Genomic DNA, 24,612 nt, shown 5'->3' on the forward strand with positions numbered 1-24,612 from the left:
CAATAAAAAAAATAGAAGTAAAAATCAAATTTAAGTGTTTAGATATTAGGGGGCTCTAAAAAGAGCCGTTGTGTTTATGAAGTGTTTTTTTTGTGGTACCTACAAGTAAGTACCGATGCAGAGTCTAAAGTTCAAGAGGAAGACTCTATTGCCTTCATCAGTGAAATGTACACCGTCTCCTCTATAAATGCCTTGCATGTTGTAACGCAAGTTGTTGTGGTATATAGAACCCATACCATAGTCTCTGAGGAAAGCAGAAATAGATTTGTTGACGTGCTTTCTTGCTTTGTCAATCTGTGGACAAAATTGGTTGGACCAGTTCCACTTTTGCCTTTGGCATATATTAGAATATACAAAGGCAGATTGAGGAAAAAGCGACATCAATTGCACAAAGGTGTCCTTAACAAGCATTTCCAGACCTACCCCAGTTTAAGTGCCTAGGTCATTTCCACCACAGTGCACAATAATAAGGTTAGGCTGTGGGAGATGTAGAAAGGTTTTCACCAAAGGCATTAATTGGTGCCACTTTAACCCTCTCTGACCAATCCATTTAATGTCTACATTTGGCAAAGCAAGGTCTCTCACCATACCTCTTTTTTCTGCATACTTTTCACTCCAGAAGACATAGCTGTGACCTACAATCCACACTGTGAACATCTTTCAAGGCGATCTGGATGCACTCAGGAGGTGTCTTTCAGTAGAATGGCAATATGAAATGAAAGACAGTTGTAAAATGGAGGCATACATATTTTTTTTAAATAAAAAGAACTCATTGGCTGATTCAAACCATTTTACAGTTAAAACTAGGCTGTATGTTTACATTTTTAAAAGCATGTTTTGTATTGGTTTAGAAAATTGTGTTCCCACAGAAGATTAATTTGGATTTGCTGTTAGGTTTGACAGGTGAAGCACTCTTGCTCTTTGGAATAGAAACATTGTGTGCTGAACTTCTGACCTCTCTGCTCACACCAGTGTTCCATGAGCTGTTGCTATGGTAGCAGGCAGAAGTCAAGTTGGGGGAAGGGTTCATTTGGAAAAGGGTTGAAGTTTTCAACCAATAGAAATGTGTTATTTCATTTGAAAAAATGTGGGAAGCACTGAGATTTGTAATTAACATGTAAATGTGTGAAAAAAGTGAGGGAAACATTGCCATTTACTGGTTCTGGTGGGAGGAGAGAGGTGTACAGCTCTGAGATTCTGACTCTGATAATCTGCTGTGTTCTCCTCTCTCTGCTTTTCTCATTTCCGTTGTACTCCCTCAAGGACCTTGTAGGGTGATTTATTTATTTTTTTTAAATAAAAAAAATGCGCGTACGGTAAAAAATAAATAAATAATTAATTACGTTTTTTAAAAAAAAAGTTGTGAGGTAAGGTTGGCTCATAAAAGAGCCGTTGTGTTAATACAGGGACAGAGGAAAGAAAGAATGGGAATATTAACAAGGACCACAGATGTGCTGGTCTATCTTATTGTTTATTAGGGAAATACTGGTCTCCCCATGAACAATTAGACCATAACATCTGGTGCACCTCATTTGTACCCTCTGAAATCGAGGGTTCGTTTCCAGAGGAGCAGAAGAGGGTGATGCTCCCACCGCAGCGGAAGCGCTCGGCTGAGCTGCCGAAGATGTACTCTGCTGAGCTTCTGCGGGTGTGCTCGGGTGACTTACTGAAGGGTTTGCTTCTGTATGTCGAGCAAAAGTCCTGGGATGTACATCCCTAATGTGTCTCACCATAGTGTGATTACCAAAGGAATACTTCTTCCTTGGGTTGCCTCTAGATAAGACACGCTCACAAAGTGAGCAGGTGACTAATGGAGCATTTACCTTTTTCTGCCCCTCTGGAAAAGTGAAATACTCCCAAACAAAAGAATTCTTTTGTTTCCTCCTTCTCTGTCTGATGATGCTGCTGCCCTGCTCACTCTCAGAAGAGGTCTGCTGCTCTGCCATTGTATCCCAAAGACAATTCAGCTCCTTCTCCTAGGAAATCACAAGCAGTAATGAGGGGAATGGGTGTGGTGTAGGAAGATTCTGGAACTGAAAGTAGTTTAAACCAATCAAAAGTGTTGTTTCTTGATCACATGACCAACCGTACGCGCACGTTCAGCTTACCGAGCGCGTACGGTAAAAGTACGCATGCGCGTACGAAATACACGCGCACGCGCATTACAGGCACGCTCGTACACTTCCGCGTAACGTGCGCGCGCGCGTGCGCGTATGAAGCATGCGCTTACGCGTCGCGTAGGAAGTACGGACGCGTACGCAAATTGCGTAAGCATACGCACACGGAGTATAAATATTACGTACGCTCACCGTACATAAAGCGAAGCACGCGCTTACGGTAAAAAAAATTTAAAAAAAAAGATAAAGGTTTGTTGAAGATATTAACTATGTTATACAACTATATCTAACCATTTATTTAAAAAAGGTGAATCTTTCTATATTGAAGAATGCATTAAAACCATGAATATATACATAGGTAGAATAGTGTTTAAAGGAAAAAAGAAAAAGAAAAAAAATGATGTAAAAAAACAAACAAATTCAATGAAAAAACCATAGGTTTCACACACATTATAGTTAGGAATTAGAATTCAAAAAACCATGCAAAAACACAGAAAAAACCATAGGTTTCACACACGTTATATTTAGAAATTAGCTTTTAAAAAACCTTGCAAATTCACTGAAAAAACCATAGGTTTCACACACGTTATAGTTAGGAATTAGCATTTAAAAAACCTTGCAAATTCACTGAAAAAAACATAGGTTTCACACATGTTATAGTTAGCTGGACATTTCTCTCGTAAAAAACCATTGAAATTCCCCCGTTATAGTTAGTTCAGCTAACTATAACTCGCGCACCCGCAATCCACTGCTGATGACGTCACATATTACATCACTCATGACATGGTCAGTGACATCACTCATGACATCACTGATGACATCTCAAATGACATCACTGATGACATCACTAATGACGTCATCAATGTGATAAATTACCACATCTTCTCACACCCTTATAAAACCTTTGATATACCAACTCAAAATTACAGAGTTCCATTCTCATATCCATAAATAATGCAATACCAATAACTGCATACCCACATATTAACTTTTAGGTCTTCATACACCTCCACACACTCACCTGTAAAGTCACTCATAGTTATAGTCACTCCATAAAAAAGTATCATATGAATTTATACACACACCTATATAGACACTCACACACTACCAATCATCCATAGAGGTACTCTCACACCTAGTCATTCATACAAATAATCACACTGCCATTTACTCACCTATGCAGTTATACACACTCAAGTTCCCTTGCTCACAAAAATAGTATCACATTTTTATGCTCTATTAGAATCATTGACAAAAGCACACACTCATCCATACAGTCACTGTCACAATCACACATTCTCACATCTAGCCACTTATATACTCTTACACACATATATACTGCCTTTCACATATGTAGTTAGTCACAAATGTACCACTGAGATATACATTCAATCCCTAACACACCCATACATACACTCGCTCAACCATACAGTCCATCACAGATGCACTCTTAAAACCATGCACCCATAGAATCACCCACTCACACATCTATGCACAGAGTCACACACAGCCTACCCACACTAACACTCAGGCACCCATACAGATACTCAGACAACCAATCGATAACCCATATAGACACTCATATAGCTATTCACAAAACCATGCAGCCACTTATACACCAACAGACAGAAACATACAGATATTCACACAGTTTAGTCACTAGTCTGCAGTAAGATACATTTAATGACTCACTTATAGAGTCAGTTACGCACCAAAGAAAATCATACATTTACACACTTGTACACCCACTCATTCTTCAACAGGCCTTTCCCTATATATATTAAACATATTAAAATTGTTCAGAAACACATACTCAATGGATGATGACATCAGTGATGTCATCAGTGATGTCATCAGTGATGTCATGAGTGATGTCACTGACCATGTCATGAGTGATGTAATATGTGACGTCATCAGCAGTGGATTGCGGGTGCGCGAGTTATAGGTAGCTGAACTAACTATAACGGGTGAATTTCAATGGTTTTTTACGAGAGAAATGTCCAGCTAACTATAACGTGTGTGAAACCTATGGTTTTTTCAGTGAATATATGTATATATATATATATATATATATATATATATATATATATATATATAAATGATGGAAAGTTAGTCTTTTAATGTGGTGACACTTTCAACACATACTTAATAGTAATAAATGGATCAGGTGCCAATTTGTTTATGGAGAAAAGCTAATGGCATGTCATCATAAATTCCACTGGCTCTGCTCTTATCCTACTCCCTCCTGAGTTCCACATGGAGTGCCACACTAGTCTTCCACCCAAATAATGTTCTACAACAACGTTTTTTCATGGCAATGGGGTAAGGAAGTGTAGGATAAGGTAAATCATAATATAACATTACAGGCTTGGCTATGGACTTGTTGGGCATGCGACTAACCATGTGCTAATAAGGTAAATCATAATAAAACATTAAAGGTTTGGCTATGGGCTTGTTGGGCATGAGACTCACCATGTGCTAATAGGCTCAGTCAAATAGTTAATGGAAGGAAGAAGATGGAACAGTAAAACAGTAATGAAAGCCATACAAAGTAGTCACTTTAAACTGTGGGGAAAATGTGCAGATACCAGGATGAGCTAGACTGTAGTCCCACTTGCTGATATGCAGCCAACCCAGTGTATCTTACTTCTGCTGAGCAGCAGCAAGCCTTGTTTTAAAAGGCCTACAGTGACGGCTAGCAATCTCAGTCCCGCTTCAGAGAGTTTACAGTGAGAACAACTCATTGAGACTCATTAATGGTAAAGGTCCAAATACTGGATAGTTTAAATGCAAAAGTATTCTGTTTTTTAAATAGGTCAGAACCCATTTTCCTACAGAACCCATGTGTTATTCAGACTCCTAATGACATTTTGATTTACAGCCACACATGAACTGTCTACTTACTCTGGGCAACAATGTGCCATACATACTTACACGCATTGTATGAAATTATCTACTTATCTGTAACCGCAGTTCTCCAACATTGGTACCTTTTACATACTGGTTTTGAAGTTGGCTATTCCTTGCAGTATAATTAGGAAACATGCAATAATCCCATCAGTCATACTCCATCCTCTAAAGAGCACCCTCACTTGCTTCTAATAATGTCTAATTTTCAACTCCCAGTTTTGTCACTAAGGACTACTTTATTAAAAATATATTGTATACAATTGTAATGACATTAAAAATTTAACAAACTGTGTGTGACACAATTTTTCTAAATAAAAACACAATATTACATAAAGTACAGTACAATTAAAACATCATACAAAACAACATTTCATATGCAGAACAGCATTTCATATGCAGAGAGAAAGACAACACGTGTAAGACCCGGTCACTCCGTCGATTCGGAAGTGAATTGCAACAATAAGCGAGGGGAGGCTTGTAAAGATTTAGTCCCTCAAGCTGCGTCTATGGTAGGAGGTGTGATCTGAGACATACTACGATTCTCTGCTGTTTTAATTAAAGGTTAAGCAAAATACCAAGGGTCTACAACGTTTTTAAACCATATAGAATAGAAAGAAAATCACGTAAGGCAGCCGTGAGCGCAGATTTAATATAGAGGCCAATTGAATAAAAAGGAAACTGTGCAGACATAAGAAGGGCTGATATATGGTCCCAACTTGCGCTAAATAGCAGCAGGGGCCCGGTACTTGCAAAGACCAGGATGCTTACAGCGACTGTATAATGAAATACACAGAGAGACTTGAATTTATTATGGTCTTGAAAAAGATGAACTATTAACAAGAAACCATCGAAACGCGTTGACGCAATTAATAGCATAATCTATGGGAACTCTTGGTCTTGTAAATGGTGTAACAATTAAGTGCATCAAGGCCTAGTTTTCAAACCTGTCCAAATCGATATGCTTTTTGAATGACAAATTGTGCTGTCAATTTTCTCTTTCTCTCTGCATATGAAATGCTGTTCTGCATATGAAATGTTTTGTATGATGTTTTAATTGTACTGTATGTAATATTGTGTTTTTATTTAGAAAAAATTGTGTCACACACAGTTTGTGAAATTTTTAATGTCATTACAATTGTATAAATATATTTTTATTAAAGTAGTCCTTTGTGACAAAACATGGAGTTGAAAATTAGACATTATTAGAACCAACTGGGGGTGCTTTTTAGAGGATAGAATTGTTGTATGACTGAAAAAGATGATGGGATTATTGCATGTTTCCTAATTATACTCCAAGGGATAGCCGACTTCAAAACTACTTAATAGTACTCCAGTCCCTTTGTGTTTAAAAGGGGTCTCTCTCTATTTTTATATATATCTTTTATATATTCACATGCTTGAATCATTCCGTCGTTAGGCTGGGAATACCCGGTACATTAAAATAGTGGTATACATTGTAAAAACATATACAGTAGTGCTGTCCAAACTGTGGGTCGCGACCCACTGGTGGGTCGCAAGCTGATTTTTGTTATGTCACCAAAGTCCAAGCAATAAATAAAGATGCCTTTAAATTCTGTACATATGTCCCGTTTGCTGCGCTTCAAAAACAGAAGTCAAATGTCAGGCTAAGACTTCTGCTACTTAATTTTTAACACAGAGACTGGTGTTTACACACACCTCTCACTTTGCAGCCAAAAAAGAAAAAAAAAGTGAATTATGTGACAATTCTGACGGTGTACGTGAACAGTGAAAGGAAAGCTGAAGGGTATCCATATTTCCTAACACAACACAATTGTAAAAAACCTGTACCTGAACTGTACACATTTAGCAGTTACAAAAGCACAATGAAGCACTTTGTTTTGTAAGTCTGAAGTGTGATGGATTTTAGCAGGATCAGAACAAATCAAGAAACTTTACTTGATGATGCAAATAATATTCACTGAAATCCGATTTCCAAACATTATCATTTGTATGCAGTATAGTTTTACCTATAAGTATGTTTGTGCAAATTTAGAGATTATTTTAATGGAGCATGTGCTGTCTGCAAATACCAATGTGCTACCCCACAATTCTTTATAACATTACAAAAACACCTGCCTCATGATCATTAAAGCTAGGTGGATCGTGAAATTTTGTCAAACTAAAACGTAGTATGTGATTTGAAAAAGTTTAGGAAGCATTGGTATACAGTGTAAAATGCCCATAAGCCTGAAAAAACCCCACTCCATTGAAAAGCACATCCACCTCATTTAAAAGAACCCAAATTCTGTCGTGCCAAGGCAAAGCGTCCACTACAAGGAAGACTAAGGACACATTCTACAAGGAGCATGGCATCTAATGCGGCACTCTATGCTGGGGCATCTGTGTGCCCTGCACGAATTATAATTACTCATGTACCATCCACACACCTGTGTACTCCAAGTTTGTAGAGGAAACAGCCTTTACAACGAGGTTTTTACCATGTTGTGCTTTTATGACGCATGTATTTACCATGTATATCCCTTTACAACATATGCCTTTACCACGCATTTAAGGTAAGTTGGGGGGGCTCTCCCCCCACAAATAGTTATTTTTATATATATTTAAATAATGCAAGGTAATGGCATTCATTGTAAAAATGTGTTCTAAAAAAAAGTGGGGTTAAAATGTGTGGTAAAGTCATGCAAAGTATTTCCATGTGTTGTTCTGTCATACAACCGTTTGTAGATGCCTTTCAGAAAATATTCCCAGTATCCCCGTCTCCTGCATGCATATGAAAGCACACACTTCACCTCTGCTTTCCAGACGCAATCCTTGATGAGCTGGTTGCCACATGCACAGGGCCGTTTTACGCACCTGTAGCATGATCATTTTTGTGGCATGAGGCCCTAGAGGAGGATGCGTCTTTCAAATAACTCAATGACAAATGTTTTATAAAAACGATTTATTCATTTTCCATTTACACAGTGACGTTGATGTACACAAAGAATATTGCTGGTCTGTAAAAATCTCACAGTCCTAAAATAAATAACCCACCTGAATAAACTGGGAGGGAAAAGCATCATTGTTTTAGTCATGTTCAAAATATGTTCCCTTCAGTATCAATGTTTTTCATAACATTTTTCCCATCACTATCCCACCTGACCCCCAATAGGCAAACTGTAACAAGACGGAGAAATATTAGCATATGCCCCTATCGAGAAGAAATGATCCCTGGAACATGATAGCAAATATTGTACAAACATACAGACACCTAACAAATATGTTCAGTGTTCCTTCTGCAAACCATGCGTAGTGGGTACCTTTCAACTGTCCTATCACAGGTTCATCAGCTGGGTGATTTAATATAAAGGAACCGCCTGATAAAATACCTCTTCAGTGGGCACAAGGCTTTTTCCTTACAGAACAAAGGACACATTTCCAGAGGACTATAACATTTAAAGCCTGAAGGCCTCATCTTCAGAAGGTAAAAGGCATGGTTTTCTAAGGATGTAAGGCTTTGTATGCAAAGCGCAGAAGGGCTAACTGTCACAGTCTAAAAATCCTATCTTTCAAGGTTAAAAGACCAGTTCATTCGGAGGGTTGAAAGTCTGGTTTGGCCTGGCCTACAAGGGCAGAAGACCTTGCCATCAGGGGACAAAACGTCTCATCATCAAAAGACTCTTCTTTTTTAGAGGACAGCAAATTTAGTCTTCAGAAGACACAAAGCCTGTGCTTTAAAATGCATCAGGAATTCAAGACCGTATCTTCAGATCAATGCCTCACTTTCAGAAAACCTGATACGCAAAAAAACTAAATGTGGTCCTTGCATTGCATAATGCCATACATAAAGCAGAGAGAATGTCGGCCAAAAGAGATAGTCTTCCAAGGGCTCATGCCCTTGCCACTTGGTGGCATTGTCATTAATGGAGGAAAGCCTAGAAAGCAGAAGGTTATTTTATTTGAAGGAGAAAATACATGATCTTCAGAGGAGACTACATACTGGTCTTCAGAGAACTGAAAGCCTGTCCTTCAGATGGCACAAGTTATATTGTTTAGAGGACAGAAACCCTGGAAAATACAAAATATACCTATCAATTTAACGTATTCCAAGTCCAGAAAAAATTCAGGAGTTGGAGATTTAGGGCTGACTAAAAAAAACTACTAACAAAAGTGTACTGAATGGGACAACTACAAAGGTCACAAACCCCACTGTTAAGTTACACAAAACAACTGAATTGTTTTTATTAAAATGTTGAATTGGCATCTAGTTTGCTGCAATTACACCAAAAGGATGTTACAGTAGTTCAAAAGAACAACATAGGGCAATATTAATAGAAGATGACAAAAGGTAGGGGAAGACAAGGATCAATTGTGATCCAGTAGGGCATTAATTACCATTCACAAGAGAATGGAAGGTCCGGCCACAGTCGTAGCCCCAGATATGAAAGCAACAAAAAGATGACTGGGCTGTTCCTTAGGACAGGAAAGAGGAAAAGATCACTAGGGAAAAAGGGTTAGTGCTCAATGGAGGACAACCCCTGGGTATCCAATTAGTTGGATATAATGGCCTCACACACCCTTGCGAGTGTCATGCTTCATCATCGGCAATGCTCCTCGTCGGGCAGGCGGTGCAATGCCCAACGGGCTCACCTCTAAGAGGGGCTCTTTATGGGAGATCTTTTATCCAACTGCCTATGAGTGAAGTGGGGGTGAGGGGCCAGGACAGACTAGATAGTGTCGGTGAGGATAAAATGTGGCCTAAGGTACCGGAAAGCAATTTTTATTCTGGTGGTCCTCTGCCACAAGTAAAATCAAGGATAGCCGGTACTCAGGGGGACTATGGTTTCCCGGAATGGACCAGGGCTAGAGTGCAAATGGTGTGGTCAACATGTTTCTCGCTTCTAGTACAATGACTGCGATTCTTCAGGACCTAGTAAAAAACTACAATCTACAAAACATGACCTAATGATTAGTATCAGTTTAAATACAGGTTTCTACTGCTCGTGTCAGGGCCAGTCAAGCCTACCCATCTCACCGGGTCCGGTGAGATGGGTAGGCTTGACTAGCCCTGACACGAGCAGTAGAAACCTGAAAGGTTATGGCTTCTCCCTTGATGTCAGTTCCACCGGGTACTGTTGACACCCTATAACTCTAACCCTTAGGTAGGAGCAGTGTCATACAGGTAGTACAACTTATGTGCTGTATTTAAACTGATACTAATCATTAGGTCATGTTTTGTAGATTGTAGTTTTTTACTAGGTCCTGAAGAATCGCAGTCATTGTACTAGAAGCGAGAAACATGTTGACCACACCATTTGCACTCTAGCCCTGGTCCATTCCGGGAAACCATAGTCCCCCTGAGTACCGGCTATCCTTGATTTTATTTGTGGCAGAGGACCACCAGAATAAAAATTGCTTTCCGGTACCTTAGGCCACATTTTATCCTCACCCACACTATCTACTCTGTCCTGGCCCCTCACCCCCACTTCACTCATAGGCAGTTGGACAAAAGATCTCCGATAAAGAGCCCCTCTTAGAGGTGATCCCGTTGGGCATTGCACCGCCTGCCTGACGAGGAGCATTGCCGATGATGAAGCATGACACTTGCAAGGGTGTGTGAGGCCATTATATCCAACTAATTGGATACCCAGGGGTTGTCCTCCATTGAACACTAACCCTTTTTCCCTAGTGATCTTTTCCTCTTTCCTGTCCTAAGGAACAGCCCAGTCATCTCTTTTTGTTGCTTTAATATTAATAGAAGCACATAACATTTGCCATGAGCATGGTCTTTGTTTACAAAGGGCTTCTTTAAGGCAGGTAATGGGAAAAGGAGAAAGACGTTGGGTGGTGTTTCCTTTTTAATTTTTTTCCCCTGCATCTGTGCAAATGAGGAAGAAGATCCTAAAGGGAGGAACCACAGTGTGAAATTAGATGAGAGAGCCTAACCACCTTGAAGTGTGAAAGTAAGAAACCAAAGTAAAGAAATAATTTTGAAAGTGGCAGAGATGTTAAGAAAATAAATGAAGCATTAATTTAGCACAGACGTACAGAAAAATAAACACTAGCAGAGACAAAAGAAATGAAAAGAACTTGGAAAGTATGAGACCAAAACTAAAGAAGTAAGATATAAAATCACAGATATGCAAAATTAAAAAATATCCCAAAAAATAAAATGTGAAATAATTTAATCCAAATGAAAGCTAGAAGTGAGGAATTAGCCAAGTGATTCCAAATTAAATGAATACAATACAAGACAAATCAGAATCTCATAGGAAAAGACACAGACTTGCCTTTGTACTCACTGATTGATACGTTTTAAAATATGTAGGCTTCATTTTCTTTCCCTAAGAAATATGTTGGAATTCATAGTTCCCTATAATTTTTAGGTGACACTAAAAAGAGGAATTGAATTTCTGTTCCAGTCACCCGAACTTCAGTTCACCCTCTGAATCACAATGCATCAACTTGGACAGTGGGAGCAACATCTTGTACTGATATTCTCTGTGCTGCATAATGGACATTAGCTCACAGTAACACAGTGTCAAAGAAATCTAGAACTGGAACATCTGCCCCTGCAGAATATACATTAGCCTGATTGCTACCCCTTACAAGTGGGATGCAGATCTGGGTCTTGACACCTGGTATGCCTCATGGAATGGATTTGCTAATCATCTGCCATGTAGAGCCATGGCATCTCGGGCATGGGAAGCACTAGTGGTTGATCTCCAGGGGTGGGGAATAGAGGGGGAGGGGGGCCCTGCGGCACTGGAGCACCCGGCAGGGACCTAGGGGTGGGGGAGGCTAGCTGATTAGCTCATGGGGGCCGGGGGCTTTCCTTTTCCTTTCTGCTTGGGGCCTGTCTGTGGTGGTGGGGGGTGGCTCGAGGCTCCTAACACGGCTACTTCTGAGAGAGGTTTATCCTGGTAGTTGTCATCTCGGCACACTGACATGTGGGTGGGGGGGGATGTATTCGTTCAGGGGAGGGTCTGGGGACAGCGCATTGGTAGGTGGAAGTGGCCCAGATTGTACTTGGACGTGGTTTTATATGCGGATGGCGGCCACTGGCCAGATGAACATTGTGGATGTCAACTGTGTTTGAGTAATGCAATAAAAATTATTTTGCAAAAAAAAAAAAAATCTAGAGCCATGGCATAGAAATTGTTCAAGGATCTCTGTGCGCCTATGGACAGGACATTAACCTACACACCTGCTGAGTAAAAATAACAGAGAATTCCTAGACAAAACTCCTATGAGTCTCTGGAAAGAGCAGCGGGTCACACTTCTTGCCCTGTGGTTACATTCTAACCATCTTACATACATACACATACATACATACAACCATCTCACATTAGACTGTAGGGATCCTAAAGTAGAAGATGGTGGAAAGTCAGACTCATCCTCACTGTTTTCAGCACGTCATTAACAATGAACACTAGCTGAGGTGAAGTCTACCATGCACAACCATGTTGGAATCTCACTGGTAATATAGAGGCACAGTAAAACACTGAATTGGTTATTTTATATTAAGATCGCCAGCTAAACCGTAGCAGATAAAATGTTGGTATCCACGATAGATGGGTCCATTTGATGGTGCCCTCCAAGAATAGAGATAGTGGTCTCACATCAATGCAAAATTGGCATATCCAACCATATCAATACAAAGTTGGCATATCTCACAGGCAATCATAGAAACAGAATCTAATTAATGCCGGATAGGGGTTCCCCACAAGACGGTAGTTCTGGTAGAATTAATTGCTCTCCCAGTATACACTGTCTTGGACAGGAAAAGGAAACCAAATATAATTCTTCTAAACACTGATATGGCAAAATGGTTTAGGAATGTTTTTCAACTTCAGTGTCCTTATTGCACCTTTCACATACTACGTTTTTGGTGCCAGGCAGCTTTCCTTATGAGGCAAAGTCCGTCATAATAGGGGAAACACATAGGCCTATCAATACATATGCTTATCAAAGTGTGCAAATTAAAATATATATATATTTCTTAAGGGACTGTGAGGTAACCTTCAGGGAGATATTCTGGTACTTTGATAAACTATTATGATCCTTGTGAGAAAACACCCTAGCTACTTCAGCAGCATGTTGGGTTCAAAACTCCACACTCACCTGTCAAAGAAATGCCTTGTAAACTACAAACGTTGGTAGCTAAAAGATAGAAGTACGGGGCATGTAGATTTATTATCAAATTATCCAGAAATAAATACATTTTTATTGAATAGGGACACTTGTGCAGCCAAAAACAATGGCCACAAGTGTTGCTACTAGGCTCTTCCTAAACACACCCTCAGCCACTGTGGCTTCAGTCAATTCAGCAAAAGCCACTGAACTTTCAATCTCCAAATATTACTCTTAAGTTCTCAGGTTGAAGATTACAGATCTTAAGGTGCAGTTTTCCACAATATCCATGTTTCGTTTTCTTCTCCCCAAGCAGTTCCCTCACATTGCTAGTAGGAACGTCAAAGAACATGCCACCCCCCAATAAACAGGTAACACTCAAATAAAAATGTACAATTACAAATTTATACACAGCAGAATAATAGCCAATATTTAAAGACTTTGAATTCAGGTTTGGGAGGTATCAATGACCCCAATCAGCCGAATGTCTTTCCCTTTCTAACAATGACCTCATCTGCTCTCTTGAGGTGTAGGTGTGCTGTTCAACAGGTCTGGGTAACCCAGCAGTGCATCCTGAGGAAGTGCACCTTCCGTTGTGGAAACATATAACCACTCATCAGCAAAAAAAGGTAAAACAAAAAAAATGATAAAGGCAACACTGTCCTCCATCAGTAAAACGGTCTTAAAATTATGTTTTCCATTGGTGAAGAGGGCAATTTACTATAAGATAAAATTGTCTCTATGGCCCCAATTCAGTCGCACCACAGAAGTTGGATGTAACTGGTAAGAGCTAGCAGAGAACCAGCAAAGGGGAGACAGGCCAGTTAGCTGACGTGCAGTGACCAACATGCAGGTCCCCAACAAATGTACTCCTGGAAGTGAACATCTTTCTCATAGCAGTCTGTAAGGCATTTGCACTGAGAGCGCACACAAGTCTAACAGCAGCAGGGAATGGCCTCTGTAATCCTCCTGGCATTTTGATGTCCAGTTATGGGGATCTTTGATGATGAACAGCTGGAACAGGAAATAGCAGTTTATGAGTAGATAGTGATGACCTCTGTGCCACCCCCGCGGACCAAAAGGACTCTCTCCAGACCTTCCGTAAGAACCTCTAAGAACTCCATATCTGACAGAGTAGGTTAAGTATAAAAAGAAGATGCAGTAAGTCTATTTGTCCCTAATGTAACATCTGCAAGTACTGTTTATAATGGAACATTCTCAATTACTCGCCCTCTCACCACTCCAAACCGCACATTATCAGGCAGTGCAGCTTATAGAAAAAATGACTGCCGTAATGACAGCGCATATTAAAAATTGTAGGTCTCCTGCAACACAAAACATAAGTCTTTATACTCCAAGGTGTAAATGGAAAAGTCACCCATGATGCTTCACCAACAAGATGGGGAGCAAGTCTTAGTGTTACCCTGCAGGAAGCTCATTAATGAGAAAGATCATTTACTTACTGCTTATTCTTCAATCTACAGTTTTGTGTTGCAGCTTGGTTTGGCCATTTTAAATAAGCCTTGCAAACAGGGGTGGAAGCCATAGCGTGATGGATGCGGACATAGTGGTCTCAAAGGCGAATATTACCCTGCTTTGATACGCAGAGTTCCATCAGCACTATCAGTTTTAATGTTAGAAGGTAATCTAAATCAATGGATAGGCCTGGAGCCCTCCTGGGAAAGAACTGCATCACTACAAAATGCACAGGTGAACCCATTTGTATAACTTTCCCTTTCACCTGTGCTTTGAAAAAGTGGAAGGATACTTAACTTGATCTTCTTGGCACATTGTGCATCTTAGAAATCGCTGCAGCCATTAGACTAGATCTGGGATTTTTTATTTTTAGCAATGCCCCATAGTAACTTCAGCTGCACAGTCAGCAATGTTATCACTGCCATTCATGCCGTGATGTGTCAGTTCCGTCCATTCCCGTCAATAACCGCCATAACAAAATGTCAACCCATTAGCTACTGGAGAACCACTCTTTAAAAATGTGCCTTGCTTTCAAGTCGAGATATTGATGTTTGGCAAACATGCATTGGCCTCCAAGACCTGATTATCTCTCAGAAGCCCAGATGTTGGCACATACTGGGCAATGAATTTGCCCCAACAGTTACAGACATCTTTTATGTCGGTTCGCAACTGAGAGTAATCACAGCAGATCTGATGTCATTTGCGTTCTGAGTGTTTTTCTTTCTTCACCCTTTGAGAAACCAAACAAAAGGTGTATGTTAGCCTTTGTATTCCTCCTGTGAAGTGTGAGGTGGAGTAAAAAGTCTGCCAACAACCTCATTATGTGAAAATGTGAAACCACTTTAGGCAAGAACTTAGATCAGACGTATTACATTATCTTATATGGCAGAAACAGATTAGAGGGTTTATTTTAAGACATCACCTGCAACTCACATTCTCCAGGAAAATGCAATAATCAACCAGAGTTGTTAGGGATACAATTCTATAGAGATCTCCCTTTTACTTAGAATAATGTAGCAGACTGATGTGAGCAGGAAGCGGAGAGACGCCAAGCCCTGATGGAATTCCAAAAGAAAATGTGAACCTAAATGAAGGACTGAAGGAAGCCGTCTAAATTTGAAAGAGGAATCCTTGCAAAAGCACAATGAATGTGCTCTAATTTAAAAAGAACAAAAATTATAACCATTCAGGGTCCTGAGGAGAATCCAAAAGGAATAAGAGGTTCGAAATGCATCGACTGACAAACTTGGGGAGTGTCTTCATTGTATTTAAGTTGTACAGTAGACATACAAAAAAAGACTTAATAACTGATAAAGTCTACTGTAACACAACTGACTTAGAATGACTAAGGGATACTAGTAGCAAGAGAGTTTGCATAAATAATCTTAGCAACTACAACCTTTGCATTGTTTTCATTATCAGGCTGATCATATGAGTATGTGTCAATATATGTCACTATGGTATATAAGCAATATCAGAGTTTTGTACAGTGTTGTATAGTGTAAAAATGTGTCTTTTTATATATCTGAATGTGGTTTGACAGATATGTTTTAAGTGTAAATATTGCATAGAAGATCACAAAATAAGTTGTGAATAAACACAGGTCAAAAAATGTATTTACTTGACTGAAAACAAAGTTTTCTTTGAATAATTACATCTAGGGTAATCTGTTTTCTATCTGTTTTAAGGAGGCCCAACCCATCTGTTCAAAAGGGCCCTTTCCCAAATACAGTACATAAATAAAGAAAAAATATTATATTACAGACAATGTAAGGAACTAGTAATAGGTTGGTGAGAAGAAAGAGGTAGCTCAATTTTACTGGCAAAGATGTCTTAGAACCATTTGTCCTACTGCTACATCCCCTGAGGAGTTGAATCCAGGCAGTAGTGTTGCGTAAAGGTATGCGTCTTATTCCAGGTAGCTGCTCTGCAAATATCCTGGAGTGGCAGACCTGCAAACAGAGCTGTTGAGGTTGAAATACTCCTTGTAGAGTGGGCATGCACAGAAGTTTGTAACTGGTTTCCAGCTGCTTGGTTTCAGAAGAGAAATGTAGCAGATATCCATCTAGCTATGCTCTGTTTGGAAAGGGGTTGCCCCTTCTGTGGTGCACTGTAATGTGACAATTGGTTTGACTTACAAAAGTTCTTGGTCCTGTCTATGTAGAACTTGATACACCTTTTGATGTCCAAGAGTGAAGAGCCCTTTCAACCGGTGTTGAAGGGTTTGGAAAGTCTTCAAAATCAGCGGCTCATTGAGGTGGAAGTCCAAAGGGACTGTAGGGAAAACCTTTGGGTTTGTACGTAGGATGATCATGTCCTCTCTAAATTGTAGGACGGGTTCTTGATTAGCGAGGGCTTGGATCTCACTGACCAGTGTGGCAGAAATCAGGGTCACAAGGAGAGCAACCTTCCAGGACAGGTAGTTTAAACTCGCTCTGTGAATGGGCTCAAATGGGTTCTTCATGAGCTGTGATAGCACAGTGTTCAGATGACAAGATGGAGGAGGAGGTCTGACTGGAGGGAAGATCCTAAATAAGCCTTTGAGGAATGGTTTGATTATTCTGGAGGACCATAATGAGGGTGACCTGGGTGATCATCTGAATCGACTAATGGCCACCAGGTGAACACTGATGAATGCATGAGCTAAACCTGAAGCACAAGTTACTTACCTATCGTAACACTATATCTGTAAGAAACATTAGTTATTTATAGATTCCTTACCTTAGAATTACCCCCAGGCATCAGACTGGAACCGGAAAGTTTTTTCATCAGCAGTACCTCTGCGCGTTGGAAGGTGGCGTCGGTCGGCTCCGCGTCCGTGTCGTAGATGCTGGGATGACGTCGCGGCAGCTACTTAGAAACCGACCTCGCGCACTGACATCAGTTCTTTACACAACTTTTCGCACCAGAAACGCAGAGCCATGCAAGACACTGACCACTGGTGCACAAAACTAGGGCCCTGAAAGGATGTCCTTAACCCTAGAAATCAGTTCGCAGAAGGGGGAGGATGGGTGGGGCGGTAAGGAATCTATAACTAACTAATGTTTCTTATAGATATATCGTTACCGAAGGTAAGTAACTTGTGCATCTGAAAGACACACGTTAGTTATAGATTCCTTACCTTAGAATAGATACCCCAGCAATACCAACCCCGGTGGTGGGTCTGCGAACCAATCTCACACCAGAAAATCCTGGAGAACAGAACAGCTAAAGAAGCCGTCTCTCCGGACTTGGCTGTCCAGGCAGTAGTGTTTGGTGAACATGTGCAGCGATGCTCACGTGGCCGCCTGTCAGATGTTATTCAGAGGTACTCCTCTTCCCAAGCCAGTAGTGGCTGCTGTCGCTCTGGTGGAGTGAGCGCGTAGCCTGACTAGAGACTCCTTTTAAGCCAGAGAGTAACAAGTCTTTATACACAACACGGCCCATCTAGAAATGGTGCATTTGTGTACGGCCCGACCCGACCCTTCTTAGCGTCCACGTAGCCAACAAAAAGTTGATCATCCACCCGGAACTGTTTTGTGCGATCCAGATAGGAGAGCGCACGCTTTGGGTCCAGACGGTGGAGCCTCTCTTCCTCCACTGAAGGAAGCGGAGGCGGAAAGAAGGTGGGCAAAGTAATGGTCTGCCCGATGTGGAAGGCAGTGACCACCTTAGGAAGGAAGGATGGACGGGTCCGGAGAACCACCTTGTCCGGATGAACAGACAGGAAAAGAGGTTTTGAAGAAAGAGCCTGGATCTCACTCGCCCTCCTAGCAGAAGTAATGGCTACCAGGAAAGAACTCTTAAGTCTTAAGAGTCAGGAGATGTAAAGGACAGTTATGAAGTGGCTCAAAGAGAGCACACATTAAATAAGTTAGCACATGATTCAAGTCCCACTGAGGCATAACAAAGGGGATAGGAGGAAAAAGATGTATTAAGCCTTTTAAGAAACGGTTAACTACCGGGGACTTGAAAAGTGAAGGCTGATCTGGAAGGCAGAGATGGCTGAAAGATAGCCCTTGATAGTGCCCAGAGCGGAGCCCTTCCGGCGCGAAAGAAAGAAGGGACAAGAGTACTTCAGAAAGAGGGGCAGAAAGGGAATCCACAGCCTTTGCTGTGCACCATGCCACAAATTTGTTCCACCGGCAGCCGTATACCGTCTTAGAAGAGGGACGCCTGGCTGCCAAGATTACGTCACAGACTTCGGGAGGCAGGTCGAAAGACGTCAACTGCCGCCGCTCAATCGCCACGCAAGGAGGTGGAGACTGGACAGGTTCGGGGGAGAACCCTTCCCTGCTGCCACGACACAAGATCCTCCCAAAGGGGCAGCCTGATCGGAGGGCCGATGGCCGTGCTCAACAGCTCAGGATACCGAACTCTCCTAACCCAGTCCGAAGCCACAAGGATGACTTGGGCTCGGTTGTTACTATTCTTCTAAAGAACTCTGGGCAGGAGTGGTATGGGCAGAGAGGCATACAGGGGGCCTGAGCTCCACTCGAGCCGAAAAGTGTCTCTGAGCAAGAGCCGCCTTGGAAACTCCAGTGCGCAAGGAGGTGGAGACTGGACAGGTTCGGGTGGAGGACCGTCCCCTGCTGCTGCGACAGAAGATCCTCCCGAAGAGGCAGTCTGATCGGAGGATCGATGGCCATGTTCAGCAGCTCTGGATACCAGACTCTTCGTGCCCAATCCGGAGCCACAAGAATGACTCGCGCCTGATCTTCAGCACTCTGGGCAGAAGTGGTATAGACGGAAAGGCGTACAACAGACCGCAACTTCACTCGCGACGAAAAGCATCGCTGAGCGAGTGCGCCTTGGAAATTCCAACGCACAGAATTGCTGACATTGCGTGTTCTCTTCGGTGCAGAATAGATCTAACCAAGGCTCTCCCCACTGTCGAAAGAGACCTTGCACGACCTCCGAGTGAAGACGCCATTCGTGATCCATCATGCACCTGCGGCTGAGTTAGTCTGCCCTGGCGTTCAGAGAACCTGCCAGGTGTTGAACCACCAGGGATATGCCCTGATGTTCCAGCCATGTCCAGAGGCAGAGGGCCTCCTGACATAGGGTCCACGACCCCACCCCACCCTGTTTGTTGCAGTACCACATAGCGGTGGTGTTGTCCGTGAACACCTGCACTACCCTTCCCCAGACAGAGGGAACAAATGCTTTCAGAGCAAGACGAATCTCTCGGAGCTCCAGAAGGTTGATGTGGAGCCCGGACTCCGCCGGAGACCAGAGGCCTATGACCTCCACCTCTCCCATGTGTCCGCCCCATCCCAGAAGGGATGCATCCGTCACCACATTGTGGTCTGGTTGGGGAAGGGAGAGGGATCAGCCATTGACCCAATCTTGGTTCGTGAGCCACCACTGCAGTTGTCGTGCAGTGCCCTCTGAGATCTGGACGCATCGGACAGATTCCCCTGATGCTGCGCCCACTAAAACTTCAGGTTCCACTGCAGAGCCCGCATATGCCACCTGGCTTGATCGACCAGCAGGATGCAGGAGGCCATGAGGCCCTGCAGCCTCAGGGTCATTGTGACCAAAACCCGGGATAGAGGCTGAAGGATGTTAAAAATCTGGAACTCCTCCTTGCAATCGGGCCTTTTTCCCTCCTCGTGAAAACATGCGTTGTTACTGCCAATCTTGAAAAAATCAGGTGCCGACCCATTATGTTTTAGTAACTACCGGCCCATTTCACTTCTCCCTAAACCAGCTAAAGTGTTAGAGAAGGCGGTACAAGAGCAATTGTCCGAATATCTAGAGACGAACCATCTGCTTCATGTCACCCAGTCAGGCTTCAACCCAAACTTTATCACTGAGTCAGCCCTGCTGGAAGCGTCTGAATCAATCCGCGAATGTGTGGATAGGGGAGAGGAGGCCATGCTGGTCCTCCTCGACCTATCCGCAGCATTCGACACCATCTCCCATAACATCTTGCTAAACCGTCTTTTGGAGGTGGGCATTGGAGGGATCCCGCTGGCTTGGGTGAAATCATTTCTGATGGGCAGATTCCAACAGGTTGCCATTGGCTCTTTCGTTTCCACGGAGAAACCATTAATATGGGGGGTTCCGCAGGGATCTGCCCTGAGCTTCTGAGAGGGAATCAGGTGCGACTTCGGCACATTGATGGAGAACCCCAGCGAATGCAGGAGGTCAGCCGTAGTCTGGAGGTGGGAGACGACTGCCTGGGGCGAGCCCGCCTTTAACAACTAGTCGTCGAGATAGGGGAAGACTGAAACCCCATATCTGCGCAGATGAGCTGCGACGACCGCCATCACTTTTGTGAACACCTGAGGGGTGCTGGTAAGATCAAAAGGGAGCACGGTAAACTGAATGTGCTCGTGGCCTACCCTAAACCGTAGGTAACGCTGGTGGGCCGGCAAGACAGGAATGTGATAATAAGCGTCCTGCAAGTCCAACGCTACCATCCAGTCTTCCGGGTCGAGGGCAGACAAGACCTGAGCAAGCATCAACATCTTGAACGTCTCCTTCCGGAGGAAGCGACTGACGTCCCTGAGATCCAAGATAGGACGCAGGGCCTTGTCCTTCTTGGGGACAGAAAGTAGTGGGCGTAACACCACAACCTACTTCTGGGACAGGAACGCGCTTGATGGCTCCCTTGGCCAAGAGAGCCGTAACTTCCTGCTGGAAAAGGGCCAGATGATCCTCCAACATGCGGGAGTATCGCGGTGGCATGGCTGGAGGGATAGTCTCGAAGGGAAGTGAGTAGCCCCTTTGGACTATTTGTGATACCCACCTGTCCAACATGATGGTGCGCCAGTGGGGGAGGTGATGGCGAATCCTGCTGCCCACTGGCGTTTGATGGGCCTGGAAGGTCGGACTAGGAGGGTTTGGAGGCTGCGGCAGAGGGGGGGGGGGGGTTGGTGGACTGGCCAGCCCGCTGGCCCACTGAACCACGGTGTTGGTTCCCATGTCCCCGGCTGCGCGAAGGTTGCATAACTTGCTGCAGCCTGTGGCTCTGGGTGGGACATAGTGGGGCACCCCTTCCGTAGCCAGGAAAGGCGCAAAAAGCAGACTGCGCCGGACGGGTGGCGAGGCCCAAGTACTTGGTCGTAGTCCGTGAGTCCTTGAAGCACTCTAGGGCGTTGTCTGCATTGTTGCCAAAAAGGCGACAGCCATCAAAGGGCATGTCCATCAAGGTGTTCTGGACAGCCCCTGAAAAGCCAGTGGACCTCATCCAGGCGTAGTGACGAAGCGCTACAGACGTTGAAATGGTCCTGCCCAGAGAGTCGGCTGTGTTCAGCCCGCAACGTATCGTAAACTTTGCTGCATCCCTCTCGGCGGCAACAGCCTGGGAGAGCACTGCCCGGGCTTCCTACGGACACTGAGGCAGCACTTGCGCCACCGTATCCCACACAGAGTGGGAATAATGGCCCAAGAGACATGCGGTGTTTACGGACCACAGTCCTAAGCTGGCAGAAGAGAATTTTCTTGCCAAGGTGGTCCAGCTTCTTGGATTCCCTTTCCGGTGGAGCGGTAGGGAAGGCGCTCTTTGAAGTGGAAGCTTGGACTACCAAGCTCTCCGGGGTGGGATGTTGGAAGAGGAAAGTGGGGTTACACGGGCCCGGGTGGTGGCGTCGAGCAATCATTCTGTCCATGGGAGCCCCGCGTTGGGCCTGGACCACGAGCCCAAAAGGACGTCTGTGAGGGCCTTATTAAATGGTAGCAGGGGATCTGAAGAGCTCGCAGCCGGTTGAAGCACCTCAATCGGGAGGTTAGTCCTGACCGCCACCGTAGGAAGCTCGAGGTTGAGAGCCTCGGCCTGCGTATGACGCTCCCTCCTCCGAAGCCACGGTAGGAGGAGACAGCATGCCAAGGTCAGGGGGTGTCCAAACCACTGGCATCCTCAGTTCCTCTCTCCTCTCCTGTTCTCCTCCTCCTCATCCTTTGGGTGCCATTGTGGTTGAAAAGGGACCCCAGGAGTGAACAGGGGCACAAAAAATCCACCCAGCGCCAGATCCAGCATCGAACGACGCCGGTCCGTCTCCGTATTCCCGTCGAAATGGAGGCCGGGGTCGATGCCGGCCCGGGGGGGCTGTCCGGCGTCGAACGCAGTAGTGGTGCCGTTGGAAGCTGCGCCCGTGGAGTTGTAACAAGGTCAACCGGAGCTGATCCGGTTCCAGGCCTGGATCCAAGGGGGGTCTGTGGCACCGGAGCCGCCGGCAGCAAAGACCTAGGCCCCCCAATTGAGTCTGCGGGGCCCGAAGCCGCGCTGGAGGGGTCGGTCTGCCCAAAGATGTCATGCATCGCCTCGTAGAACGTACGAAGCTAGGCGGGAGTCGCTCCGGGTCCCGGAAAGGGAGAGAAACTCTGAGTCGACCCTTCAGGCTCTGCGTGCGGAGCCACGAGAGGGGCACCACCCGTGTGCCCCATCGGATCGGCTGACCGATGTGGAGAAGTCTAAGAGAGACGATGATTCTCCGACTTCTTCCTATGCTTCGACTTACCCGACCCGGAGTGCAAAGACTTCGATGATTTTGAACCCGAATGGTGGTGGCTTTGCGACCGGTCCCTCGACCTCCCTCTCGACCGGGACCTCGAACGGCACGGAGCTGACTGTCAGTGTTCAAGCAGCTTTCGGGATCGCTCCCGCAAAGCCTTTGGCGCCATCGACTGGCAGTCGGAGCTCGACTTGGGGTCGTGGACGCGCTCCAGGCAATAAAAGACATACAAGATGCGGATCCGTCACCGACATCATGCAATGACAGGAACCGCAGGCCTTGAAACCGGGCATCCCTTGTGCACCTTTTCGGAGACGAAGACTCGAAAAAAGAAGTCGACAAAAGTAGAGAAAAGTTAGTCAAAAAATGACTGAGGTACCGCTCTTCCCGGATCTGCGCTGGCTGGTGCGGAAAAATAAAGAACTGACGTCAGAGCCCGAGGGCGGCGTCTAAGTAGCTGCCGCGACGTCATCCCGGCGACCACGATGCCAGACGCCACCTTCCGATGCGCAGAGGTACTGCAGGCAAAAATAAATTCCGTTCTGACACCTGGGGGTAATTTTAAGGTAAGGAATCTATAACTAACGTGTTTCTTTCAGATAGTGCCAATTGCTATAGGTATGTTTATATATGTTCAGGTGAGGAGGACAGGGGATGTATCTGCTCTTGTTGACACCATAAACAAAATCTCTTCCACTTGTGAGAATAGGTTTTGTTAATACTGTCCGCTCTGGCCTTGGAAAGAATCTCTCTACATTCAGGAGGGATAGTCAGATGGGCAAATTCATTCTGCTCAGGAGCCAAGCCAATACGTGAAGAGACTTAGGATTTGGGTGCGGGGACTTGACCCTCGCTTATCGTAGGGAGAGAAGGCGAGACCTTCAATCGGATGTGAGATTTCTCCAACAGCAGGCGGAGTTATGTAAACCAATGTTGGGGCTATCTGTATCAACCTGCAAGGTTCGATCTTCATCATTGTGGGAACCTTTGGAATCAGTGGAATGGGCGGAAAGGTGCAAGCAAAGATTCCAGACCATGCCATCGAAAATGCATTTCCCCATGATCCCGGATGGTGATGCCATCTTGCAAAGAGTCAGCATTTGGTGTTCTGTGGGTTCACCAAGCGGTTGAGACTGGGTTTTACCCACTGTGAGAATATGTGGTTGACTTTTTCTTAATCTAGTTCCCGCTCATGGCAAGATGACCTCAGGTTGCTGAGAGTGTCTGCCATCTTATTTTGCTTTCCTGGGACATGCTCCGCTTGTAGATGCAACCCATTTCGGATGGCCCAATTCCAGATGACTTGTGACTCTCGAGAGAGGGGAAGTGATCTCATACCCCCTTGTTTGTTTATATAGTATATTGTTGTACTGTCCGTTTGTATGAGAACCTATGATTTCTTTATCTTGGGGAGGAAAGCCAGCAAGGCCAGATGTCCTGCCTTGAGCTCGAGCAGACTGATGTGAAAACGCTAATGAGGCTTCTGCCACTTGCAGCTGAACTATAGGTCTTGAAGGGATGCTCCCATCCATCCAAGGAAGCACCAATGGTAATGACCAACGGAGAGGGTTGAG

At 44.1% G+C, this 24,612-nt stretch overlaps 1 pseudogene across 1 annotated transcript in view; it reads right to left on the reverse strand.

Annotated features, from left to right (window-relative positions):
- Window positions 1-10,743: 10,743 nt before the first annotated feature.
- The window catches only part of LOC146830586 (solute carrier family 12 member 6-like), a 1,160,668-nt pseudogene continuing 1,146,799 nt past the window's right edge, over window positions 10,744-24,612 (reverse strand). Inside the window, exon 24 of the transcript XR_014961448.1 lies at window positions 10,744-14,247. The product of XR_014961448.1 is annotated as a solute carrier family 12 member 6-like (transcript). The remainder of the gene's footprint in view (window positions 14,248-24,612) is intronic.

This window comes from Triturus cristatus, chromosome 5_1 (assembly GCF_964204655.1).
Source record: "Triturus cristatus chromosome 5_1, aTriCri1.1, whole genome shotgun sequence".
NCBI lineage: Eukaryota > Metazoa > Chordata > Amphibia > Caudata > Salamandridae > Triturus > Triturus cristatus.